General features: G+C 32.3%; 1 pseudogene; it reads right to left on the bottom strand.

The window, feature by feature from the left end:
- Positions 1-9,434: 9,434 nt before the first annotated feature.
- LOC148198427 (uncharacterized) lies at positions 9,435-10,691 on the bottom strand (annotated as a pseudogene).
- Positions 10,692-13,568: the final 2,877 nt, after the last annotated feature.

Raw genomic sequence — 13,568 nt, 5'->3', positions numbered from 1 at the left:
TAAGAAACAGCCATCCAAACCTATAATCTTCCTACATGACACGAAGCTGTCCTTACAGGCCTTCAAACACACATATAGTCTCTTGAAAATTGGAGTGTCCTCATTAGGTTCAACATGAACTTTGACAGTTGAACCAGGATTTGACCGAAGCAACTCATTGGCATAGTCATACACTCTTCTATATTGTTCTTTAAAATCACCTTCTATTTGTTTAAAAGCCATTGCTTTTGCCCTACAGGTTGTGGACCGAGAAACACCAATGTTCCACTTCTTAGAAACTTTGTTATGGAGGTTATACAGATTAATATTTGGATTCTCTTTCATAGTCTTCTCTAACTTCCCACTCAACCATTTTGAAGTCATTAAACGAATGTTAAATTCTCTACTGCAAGTGTGGTTGTCTACTATTTTCCTTAGCTGCCATGTATTTTCAGCTGCCTTATATGCACAATATGCATTCCAAGGACATTTCCCTTTTGCCCCACAACATCTGACACGCACTCTTCTTTTGTCATTTTTATAAACTTTTAATTTTCTACCATTCTCTACTCCATACGATCTTATAGCTTCTGTAAAATCTTTTTTGTCACTGAAGTACGTGCCCACTTCCCATTTATATTGTTCCATACTTTTGGGCATTGAAAAAACACCAAAATCCCCATACTCATCCCTGTCATCATCTGTGTTATCACTTTCCACAATACTGTTCAAACTGTCGGATTCCCAATCACTATCAGATAAACCCCTAGGTCCACCAACTTCAACTTCATTACTAGCTTCAAATATATCAAATCCCACTTCATCTCCATGGTCAATCAATACATCCTCTTCGGACCCATTCCAACTTGTAACATCATACTCATCAGCTTCTTCTCCATTACCCTCTACCTCCCCCTCTACCTCACCCTCTACCTCACCCTGTACCTCACCCTCTACTTCTGCCTGCCCCTCCACATCAGACTGGACGTCTACATTCACACCATTTTCCTCAGCATTTGAATCACTCTCTGCCTCAAGATGTGCCTCCACACCAACATCCTCCACTGCCTCTGATTGTAATTCTACGACATCCTCTACATCACCCACTACATCAACCTCAACTTCAATCATTTCTGGGGCTACTTCTGATTCAGGTTCTACCTCAGGTTGTACATCAATCACTACCTCTGTCTGAACTTCTGCCATAGCCTCTACATCAGCCACTACATCAACCTCAACTTCTATCATTTGTGGATCAACTTCTGATTCAGGTTCTCCTTCACCACTAGGTCTATCAACATGCAAATCAGCACTTTCTCTCTCAACTTCTCCTTCACCACTAGGTCTATCAACTTCTAAATCAGCACTCTCTCTCTCAACTTGTCCTTCACCACTAGGTCTATCAATTTGGGGTTCAGAAAAGTATTCCAACTGCAGAAGATACTCAGGTTCACAGACCCTATGTATAACATAAAGGTGAGCTTCACCATTCAACATAGCAATATTGATCAGATGACAAGCACCATTGTCATCTAATAAAGGTTCCAAACAATCTTCTAATACAGGACCACGACCCAATGAATACCATAAGTCCTTTACATTCCTATAACCCATCTCCTTTAGAATGCTTAATATTTCAAAATAACTCCATTAAAGTTGTGGTTTCACCATAGTGATATCCAAATGTCCCATTATTCTCAAATTTCCCTCCATGGTGAAACACGACTTCAATGTCTGAGTTGGCCATATTATCTAATATAAAAATTGCTCACAGTTAATCTATGCTTAACCCTTAACCCAAATGATATCTAACCAAAAAACAAAGCATAAACATACCACTATACAGACCATAAACAACTCAAACAAAGCTAAACCACATTTATCACAGTAAATAAAGCAAATGCCATAACACAGTACCACACACTATCAAGGGGAACCACAACGACAATGTCGCAACATAAACAAAGCAAATGCACTGACAATGGGGCACACAACACAGACAAACCATAAAAAAATCAAAAGTTCTGGGGGGACCACACCGAAAGCAACCAAACATAGAACAAAACCTACCATAAACGCACCTTCGAAAGTCGTTTTTCGTTATTTACCCCACCAACACGATCTCCACGAATGGTCGTCCACTGACAAATGCTTGGTCTCAAACTTAATGCTTCCCGCAATCACTGCCTCTGTCTTCTTTCGCACACACCAAAATGCCCTAATCTGCAACAAATCACCCCCAAATCATTTTATCCCCAATTTCTAATTAAAACCCAATTTTAAAATCAGCTGCCCTAACACCACGTAAGCACGCACACAATTGTGTGTTGCCACCTAACCAATGACTACTGCCACATCATCAGCCCATTAACTCCGTTTGTTTATATTTAACGGAAGGGACTAATTTGACTCACATAATTACAAGTAAGGATCCATTACAATTACTTTTATAAAGAGGGATTAAATTGAGATTTCCGAACCAAACTGGGAACAAAATTGGATATTAAACCTAATATATAATGTGTAGGGTTAAAATGAAAATAACAATAAAATTTGAGGTGCAGGAAGATAAACTTGAGATAGGCAGGAACAAGCCCCAAAAATGTTGTTTTACTGGATTGGGCTTAACATAGGGCCCTTCTCATGCACAACTCTAGTTCAATATATTCAATTTTGTATTAGATTTAAAATTAAATTGAGAAGTTAATTTGTGTAGTTTGATTCTCAGCCATAATTGTGACTGAATTCTACAATCCCGTGCGTCTGCCATTTTTGTACAACAGGTGGGTTTTCTCTGATCTCAATTTTTTTTGCTTTGTAAAATAATTCCTTGGTGATTAGAACTTCACGTGAAGTTATCCATCTATTTATGGTTGGGTAATTTCATTGTTTGTTTTCCCTCAGCCCTATGATCAATGTGTTGAAGTTTAGTGCAACCAATCACTTTATTTGCATTAATTTAGGTAATTTTTTCATATGAGCATTTCCATCATTCTTGCAGTTTGTTTGTACTATAGATTAAAAATCCTGGATCATGAAAATGGGTGAAGAGAATCAAAGTACTTTCTTTTGGGGTGTGGCATATCTTTGGACATGATTGTTACTTTATCCTCATCCACTTGATTTTTTACCAACTAATTAGCTTTGTCACTTTGCTTTCGTCACCTTCATTTCAATCAATCAAGGTAGCATTATAGTAATGCTATTGTTTAACCATGGACTTTGGATTATGTGTGAATGTTTTATATATTTTCTAAGTAAGAGATTTTCAATTGTAAAATTTTTATTTTATATATGCAATAATGTTTAGGTTCGTCAAGTTTAAAATGTTCCTAGGTGGGGAGGTAAGATTTTATTTTCTTTAAAATTTGAACGGATGCATTTAAAAAAAAGTCTTAAATAATAATAAATTTTGGTGACAAAAGTATATTCAAAAACTAATTTAGAGACTAATTTAAAACCTTAATACCTATCTTAGAGTGACTAATTTAAAAACTAATTAATAACAGAAACTCTTTTAGTTATCAACCTAGAACTAGTTATAATTTTTAGAAACTATTTCACTTACCAAATTATATTTAAATTAGTCACTAATGACTAATTATTTTTTGTCACTAAAACTGATTACTATTTAAGAATTTTCTTGTAATGATTATACTGTTTTTAAATTAGTCCCACACAAAGAAATTGATTTTAGTCCAAAAACTAATTGAGTTAAAAATAATGTTAAATAACTTCACTATCAAATAAAAATACATAGCTTTATTACTTAATTGTTTTGGAATAAAATGTATAAAAGGTTATTAGCCTACTTTAAAATAATTTGTACTCTGTGTAAAGTTTTCAAACAATTATCCGAATGAAAACTTAAACAATAAGAGGGTGTCAAGAAAAAAAAAATGTATAAATATTTTTAAGGAGAGAAAAAGTTGTGATGTCACTTTCATAATAATCTTCCATGGGGATGCTTGTTATAATAAAATAAGCAATTGATGCAATATACTTAGTTGTTTTATGTAAAAAAAAAAAATGTAAGAAAAAAGGGTTATTGTTCAAATATAACATAAAGGGGTCCTAGAACAATTTGGTAACTGAGGAAATGTTCATCAATGCATCTGAAGATTTTTAGTTGAATAGGGTTAGGAACATGTCATATTAATTCCAATTGTGATTTCAAAATTCTGACACTAGGGCTAGGCAAAACGTTTTTGAACTATAAATAATTAATTCAAATTAAAAATAATGTTTATTTAAATTGAATTAAATTGGTTTTGCAATATAAGTAAATTAAATTGGACTATTAATATATAAATCTAATAATTTTGAATTAATAAATCATCTTTTTAAAATTTTTAAATTGCGTAAACTATTTTGAATTAGTTTTAAAATGAGAATAAATTAAAATTTATGAATTAAATGCAAAAGGAATTACTTAATTATTTATAGTAAAAATATTCTTATTCTTATTATTATTAATATTATTATTATTATTATTATTATTATTATTATTATAAAATTGAGAAACTTATTTAGGGAACTTTGTTGACTTTTTTCTAAAAATATGTTGATCACGGAACAGTAAGGTTGTTAATGTGTCAAATAAACTGCTTTTGAGTAAAATAAGTTAAGGTTTACATCAGTTTTAATAGTTTCATCATAGTTTAGTTTTTAAATACTATCCTTTAAATAATTCAGTCCAATTTACGAAAAGAATAACTATTTTTAAGAATTCAATTCTTTTCAGTTTCGTATATACCATTTTATTCTGGAACAGACTGTATTTCGATTACATTGTCCTCCAAACGAAAGTATTTGTTTGTTTGTGTTTGTGTGTGACACAAACTATATCAAGAAAGCAATATCTAGGTTTCAAATTGAAAAGGCATAACTACAGATTAATTTTATAAAAAAAATTAAGCTAAAATTCGTATGTATTTAGTTCTTTCAATATTATTAGTGTCATTTTACCATAATAATTAGAGCTTTATTTCAATACCTTACGAAATAATAGTTTTGTTAATTTTATTTTGAAGTCAAAATCCACTCCTAGGTAATAATGCTTAAAAAACATCTTTTTTAAGTTTATGTGAAAATATAATTATGCAGGGTTTCATGTGTAAACTATGTATTTTAAGGTAACCCATCCATAAATTGAAGACTTCAATAGTCAATATCGAAGGCGATTCCACAATAACTTAAATCGTAAGTGATTTGTTTATAAAACTTGAAATTTTTAGCCAAAAATAGCTAAGATCGAAAGAATACTTGATAGAACTAACTACGTGTTGTTATGATTAGAAAAAAATATATTTAAAAGGTGACTAGCCATTAATGATTTTGATTTAAAAGAATACTGGTTTTTATTTCACAATCTGTTTACTAAAACTTAATTTGTTGATAAAAAATAGATGTATAGTATGCACTATTAAATATAGTTTAGCGATAGATATTTTTAATAGCATTAAAAAAATAATATTTATAAAGAAAACTTTTGAAAACTGGTTCGCATGTTGTCTATCACATTAACTATGCTATAATTGTCCAGTATCAAGCAATACCCTAAAAAATAAATATTAAGTAATTATTTTTTCTGTTGTTACTTTGTCCATCTATCTTCTTAAACTAAATTCTTTAAGAGAAAAATCCTCAACAAAATCTCATATTTTGTTGTAATGTTTTTATCCTCTCCTTGAGAGTTATCAATCTATATTTTCTTATAACACTCTTTGTGTTGTACATTATGAAGAGAATTAAAACACTTAGTGTTTAGTTCAATTGAGTTAAATAGTCTAGATAGTTGTCTAAGATTGATACCATAAGTGGTTAGAATACTTGTGTAACAGGAGTGACTAAATTCATACTAGTTGTGAGGAGTGGCGCTAATCTCATTGTAAACCTGAAAAGGTAAAACTTGTGCAATAGTCTTAAAGATTAATAAAACCCTTTAAGAGTTCTTAAGGAAGAAGACGTAGCTCTGGTTGAGTGAACGAGTATAAAATTTGTGTTTCATAACTTTATTCTTTGAAATGTTTTCCATATACACGCTTTATAAAAGTCAGCGTCTGAACATCTTACTTACATCATTCATTTTTTGCAAACTCACTTAACGCTAATTTGTAAAAAAAGTTTTAAAACATTATTCACCTATTCTAATGTTTGTTTGTGATTTTATAAATATGTTATTATATTTTAATTTAAATCATGAATTTTTATCAATTAAATTGTAATTATGAAACATAATAAAATAATTCAATGTATAATATAATAATACATTTAATTTATTTAATTAAAAATAATAATTAATGAATTCAAATTTTAAAAACTTATATGATTAAGTTTATTTTTAACTATATATTAAAATAAAAATAAATCTAAAACTTATTGACGGAGTGGTCAACTACTCTACCTCTAATGTGTTAGGGAGACCAAGAGAGGACACTAACGCATTTTGTAACCCATAATATGAGTATTTGACATTTATAAATTATAGTTATAAATTGGAGTGGAGAAAGATGGTAACAAAAGATCAAAGAAATTAATTTGACATGGTACAAGCGAAAAATAAAATGAAATACAAGTAATTTACAATCTAAACTCTAAATATGACATTGAATATTTTCAAATATATTAAATAATAGGTTTAATATTTTTTGCTTTGAAATATGAAACTTTATCCCAATTTCATCTTTAAAAGACGTATCAGAATATTAAAGGAAGAAAAAATATAAAAAATATTTAAATTGTTATTGAACCTTTTAAATGTTATATATAAAAGTATTAGATGTATTGAAATAATGAGTTTAATACTATATTAGAGTTAATATATAAAGTACTCCATGACATATAGCTTTTCAATATATAACACAATTTAATAATTACACAACTTAATAAAAATAATTAATTTAATTTGCTTTGAAAATGTATTATCAATATACGAACTTTATTTTATAATTAATTACTTTTAAAAATTTTATTATTTATTTTATTTATAAAATGAGAGGTTTTGATTCATGGTTCCACATGCTTCAAATGATCCATTAAGAGACAAAATTGCTTTCCTTTCCTAGGCAAAAGTTTGCAGCACCTTGGGTATTTGTTCCATTTCACAATATGCTCTCAGATTGGAGTTGAAAATGAAAAGAAAAGAAAACTATTTCCAATGCACAAAAGTTTCTTAATGGAGGGTTCTCTCTTACTTGGTAATTCGGACACAAATTCCATATTTAGTAAGTAAGGACCACGAAAACCCACACAATGATATAATGGAACCCTAAACCCTAGCTAGTACCATATGGCATCAAATGTCATTACAAAGTTTCACATGGCATCTACTCCAACATGTCATTTCTCACAAAAGAAAGGTGCAAAGCTTCCAACCAATGATAATGGGAAAGAATTAAACTAATTTATATAAAAATATAATAAGAGTGTTTATTTTTTTATTATGCAAAAGGTACTGCAGAGAAATTTATCTAAAATAATAACTTAATAATTACTTTTAAAAGAAGTGGTAATGCATGCAGTTGAATATGGGTTTGGTACGGTCAACAGTGAAAAAAATAGTTGTTTTATGAAAGTGGTGGGGGACGAAATGTATATAAAAGTTAAACATGTGAAATGACAGGGCATGATAGAAAATTTGTTTCATGATGGCATGGTTGAAACAAGAGAAAATGTATAATCACTTTGCCAAAGGAATTTTTGGATTTTTGTTTTGTTCCACATGTTTGGTCTTGAGAAATTCTTAATTTGTTTTGACATTTTTAGTTGGCTGTGATTGCTTATGCCTTAATGCAGGGATAGGGATGCACTTGAGAAGAGAATTATTTAGTTAAAGGAAAGGAAGAAGTATTATTTTTCTTTTAAAAAGTTATAAGATTCATACACCTTCGAATCAGCTAGCTGACATGTTTTTTAGTTCATTGATTGGTTAATTGTGAGTTGTGTGACCGAAATATTTTAAAGGGCACCGAAATTTTTTCTATAACTACTCTAAACAAAGAGAGTTGATTGTTGAGTATATTGTAATCATAATTAGAACATTTAACTTTAATTTTCTCTAATTATAATTGAGTTTAAATTTATTTAATTGAGATTAATAAGCTTTAATTTTAACTTGCTCGAATTATAATTGAGTTTATTCAATTAAGATTAATAAGGTTTAATTAAAATTATTGATTAAAATCAATTTTTAATTCTTGATAGACATTAGATGAGATTAATTAAAGAGTTTATTTAGTTGAATTTTACTGGATATTTTGATAGATTATCCATTTTAAATTTTGATGTTATTAAATGTTCTAACTTGTGCAGTGTAGCTCAAGTATAAGAAAATTTATAAGTTATTTATAGATGATATATTGACAGATGGTCTCATATTTATGGATGATGTTAGAAAGTTAATTTTGAGATTTTCTAATAATTGAGAGAGGGAGATTGTAAGCTTAAAGAGGAAATAAAGTGTTTTTGGAGATGAAAAAGAGAAGGTGATTCATGAATCATCAGTTAGTGTATTGTGAGACTTGTCTAATTAGTATATTGTTAGACTTGTATGCTCTATTGACCACTAGACTTGTTAAATGGTTTAGAGACCATTGAATTGTCTATCTCGTTGGATCTTTTGTAAACAAAATATACTACCTTCGAGTATTTTCTACACTAGATTCTTTGCACCATAATATGACAGTTTAGACACTCAGATATTTTTCTAAAATTGAGTCTTATTATTCATTATAATTGAATGGCTTTAAATAGCCATAGCACTTACAATATTACGAGAAATAAAAATAAAATATCAACTATCTTAAAAATAAAATCTACTTAACCTATCATAAAATAATATTGTACCTAGATAAACCGAAAATCATAACTACGTGTCCCTATTTTATCTCTATCAAATCAAACTAAATATTACTATACCCAAAAACTAATAAAATAAGATTTAAAATAAATTATTAATAAAACCCTAAAATTTAAGTTTATCCCAACAAATTCCCCCATAAACTTAAATTCTTCCTTCCTTCGTTCAATTTTCCATGTGCATCATCCTACTCCGGGTTTGCATCTTCTCTCCAAGATTTTCAGCTCCAATTCATACAACCGATTCTTCTTTGCTTTTACTTAGGTTGTTAGACGACCATGCTTATCCTTTAAATACAGTACTTGATTTTTCATAAAAATTGAATTACCTTTTTCAATTATCTGACCCATGCTTAAAATATTGCTCTTCAGCTCCGGAATTTAATAAACATCCCTAATCTCTCCAACTCGTCCATTAATCTGAATATGCCGAATTGTTCCACGCCCTTTCACGACCACCTTGGAGTCATCTCCAAAAGACACATATTTTGCCTCCACCTTGGTGAGTTCATAAAAAAAGTTCTCATTCCCACACATATGATTGCTTGCTCCAGTATCTAGATATCATATCGAGTTGGTAGAAATCTCATCATCCTTCATCTATTCTTCATCATCTTCCCTATTTTATCTAGTTCAATACTGCTAGATGCTTTCTCTTCCTTTTCAGGAGCCGTCTTCTTCAACTCCTCAAGCTCAACCCTCTGTTTATTCATAATTTCATTAGCTTCATCCAGAAGCCTCCCCATCCGCTGAATCTCTTCATCTTTTTGTTTGAGTTCCTTTTCCACATTTTTCGCACCTTTTACCGAGATCACTTCATCCAATATTGAGACGGAATTTTCCATGTCCACTGTGTCCGAGCTCTTTGCCAGCAATAGTTCTTCTACATCTTCTTTTGCATCTTCAGTAACGAGATTCGTCTCCCCCTTTGTCTCGGTCTTGCAATACTTTGCAATATGACCAAACTTGCCACAGTTGTAGCTCTTTGTTGACCTACACTCGTTTGCAAAGTGGCTGTACTTGCCACACTTAAAACACTCCACTCTTGATTGATCTCCTCGACCTTTTCCTTGTCCTCGGTCATGCCAATTCTGCTGACCGGTTTGATCTTCATTATCATTACCTCGACCACGTCCACCTCGTCCTCTGCCACCAGGACCTCGGCTCCGAGTAATCCGAGTTTTATTCGAGTCAAACTGTACCTGTAGTGCTTGGTCGTCGGGTTCAACTTGATCATCCCAACTCATTCTCCTTTGTTCGTGGGCTTCTAATGACCCAACAGGTTCATCCACTATGAGAACCGACAAGTCCTTCGATTCTTCGATGGCGCACACGATACTTTTAAAATCTTTTGTAGGAGATCTCAAAATTTTTCCCACAACCCGTCTATATGGCATTTGTTCCCCATTCCTACCAAGTTGGTTGGCCACCTTTTCCACCGGAGTTATGTACTCAGTTATATGCTCTTTGGGTTCCATCTTCAACTATTCAAACTCTCCTCTGAGAGCTTGTATTCGAACTTGTCTAACGCGGTTGTCACCTTTATATGCAACCTCCAATATCTCCCAGGCTTCCTTTGCTGATTTGGCATTCACTATCTTTTCAAATCCCGACTCATCTACTGCATTGTAGATGAAATACAATGCTGACCCATCTCTTGCACGAGTTTTCTTCAATGTTGTCATCTGTGCCACCGTCTGATGTTCATCTGCATCAGGTTCAACGTACCCATCTTCCACCATATCCCAAATGTCTTGGGATCTCAATAACGCCTTCATCTGTAGGCACCAATTATCATAATTGGTTTTTCTCGTCAATTGTGGTACACTCATACCATTGACAACCTTTGTCATCTCTCAAAAAATCAAGCACTCACTTTTTCTCTCACGATGTTTGACTCTTTCCTCTCTCTCTTTTTCTCTCTCTCGGTACTCAGAGCATAAAGCTCTGATACCACTGTTGGGAAAATCTCACGATACACACTCAGATATTTTTCTAAAATTGAGTCTTATTATTCATTATAATTGAAGGGCTTTAAATAGCCATAACACTTACAATATTACGAGAAATAAAAATAAAATATCAACTATCTTAAAAATAAAATCTGCTTAATCTATCATAAAATAATATTGTACCTAGATAAACCGAAAATCATAACTACGTGTCCCTACTTTATCTCTATCAAATCAAACTAAATATTACTATACCCAAAAACTAATAAAATAAGATTTAAACAAAATTATTAATAAAACCCTAAAATTTAAGTTTATTCCAACATAAACCACTATCCTTTGTAACGTAGTTTGTTTATATTTATTTTCCACAATGAACCTAAAAAAAAAATCTATCAACATGGATTACTTTGAATCAAATAAATAAAAACCTCGATGTGAGTTATGCACTCATACTGATGGAAGAAAGATGCAGCTGATTCTGGTGGTGGAAGTTCTCAACCAAATCTTCTTCTCTGAACGGACACTGATGGAAGAACGGTTCCGATAAGTGACCGAAGGCGCGATGCAGACTCCTCGAATCTTCCTTGACGAAGAAAGACTTAGCGGGATGATGAAAACGACGACGAGAACACGAGATCAAAGACTGACTCGAAGGAAAACTAAACTCAAATTCTAATCAGACCAAAAACCCTAAACTCACTGAAGGAACCCTATAAATGGGAGGAAACTCAATATGAACCGGTTAATTGGTTCAAACACAAGATTGGTCGATGCAAAAGTGTTTAAACGACGCAAATGGAGGTTTAATCGGTGGGAATCGAAAACAAACGGTGAGAATGGCAGGAAAAGACGAAATGATGAAGAAACCCTAGGTTTTGATGTGGTCAGGAGATGCGGAAAGAGGATATGAGGTTGCAAAGGATGATTCAAAGATGAATCGTGAAGAGCAAATGCAAAGATTTGTGAGGAGAATGTGTGTGACGAAGTGATTATGTGAAGAAAGGAGACTTACTGGGATGAGCAATGGCTGACGACGATGAGGAGCTCTCGAGAAAGAGAAATGCTCTTGAGGAAGACGCGAGAGATATGCGAGAATGAAGATGTGCGTGTTTGCGATGTGGAAGGGAATGCCAAATGAAGATGTGGCGAGGAGTGATGAAGACGTGGTGAAGCGTTACGCGTGGTTGAAGGAGTGCGCCACGCAGAGGAAGCAGATTGGTGAGAGAGGTGCTTGGAAGGTGGCTAGAGGGAGTCTTTGGACTCTCTAGCCTGACTTTCAAGATAGAATAATTTCTACTTCAGAAAACCTAATTCTCATTATTCTCAAAAGTACCAAATACATTGGTGGAGATGGGTATTTATAGTAACCTATGCTCCAAGAAAACTAAAATGCATATACAATAAAATGTAAAAATACAAAAAGAGAACATTGAAGAAAGTACGTGAGACAAAATTCCATCATACCCTTCCTCTTAAAAAAAGATTTGTCCTCAAATCTGGAAATCGCCTTATCAAGAAGCTCCACACAGTCTTGGGAGCATGGCCATCTTGGAGTGGCCTTATTCTTTTATAGCCACTTTTCTTCCTCCTGGATCAAACACAAATCAGCAATAGGCATCAAATATATCTTCAATTAATATTGATCCAAAGAGGAAATTTTCTACGTAAGCAAAAGAATAAGGACTTATAATATTTCGATTTGTCATCTTTGGAAATTTTAGAAGTCCAAATTCAATTTTGTCTTGAGTTACTTGTTTTCTTAAAGATAACAACAACTCAAGATTTGAATTGCCATATTTTGAAAAAGTATGCATAGAATATAGAATGACAATTGATTTGAAAGATAAATTAATATTTGAAGAATAAACAATGATGGTATCGGAGGGGGTATTTTTCGAAGAGTATAGCGCAGCGGAATTAACACTCAGAGAGTGGAAAGCGTATTCGATCACAATTAAACTAAATTCGGTCCTTTTAGTAAAAATAATTTTCTTTCAGAAAATTAATCAAACAGTTGATATACGTAAAATAAAATGAGTGTAGGGAATAAGAAGATCAACACAGAATTTTTATCCTGGTTCGAATCAAAAGATTCTACGTCCAGTCGTTAATCACTATAAATAGTGATTAACCTTTTTCACTAAAAAATTGTTTAACAGATTACAAGATAATAAACAAGAATAAAATGAATAGAACCACTCTACCAACTTGAAGAGAACCGCTTCAGCAATCGACCAACGATTCACAAGCTTCTCCTTTCACAAGACCAGGCAGAGCACCTTGCTAACTTGAAGAGAGTCTGCTCCGACTATCGACACACGATACGCGAGCCTCTCCTTTCACAAGACCAAGCAAGGGAACAATGAACAAAAAGCTTTCTGAGAACGTTCCTCTGACACACAGTGTTCTAAGCTTTCTCAGTTCAAAAAACGTTGCTTTCTAATTTCTCCAAAACAAAATATATAGCCAAGTACACTGAGTGCCAAAGGTCAGCTCCCAACTGCCATGAATAATCGATTATTCAAGTCCGTTATAGGTTTTCAAAAATGTGATAATCGATTATATGAAGTGATAATCGATTATTCAAGTATGACTTGTGATAATCGATTATTGCTTAATCATAATCGATTATTGTAGTTAAAAATGCAAGTTTACAAGGTTTACAAGAATTTCCTACTACATTTAATTTCTACAAATTGCTTTTAACTAATTCTAATATCTTCTGCAACTAAAACTTCTTGTAGCATCATCAAAACAAATTTCTTCAAGATTTAC

This window comes from Vigna umbellata, chromosome 5, assembly GCF_029865625.1.
Source record: "Vigna umbellata cultivar VRB3 chromosome 5, Vumbellata_1.0, whole genome shotgun sequence".
In the NCBI taxonomy this organism is placed as follows: Eukaryota; Viridiplantae; Streptophyta; class Magnoliopsida; order Fabales; family Fabaceae; genus Vigna; species Vigna umbellata.
The sequence above is the reverse complement of the archived record's forward strand: the minus strand, read 5'-3'. Positions and strand labels throughout refer to the sequence as shown.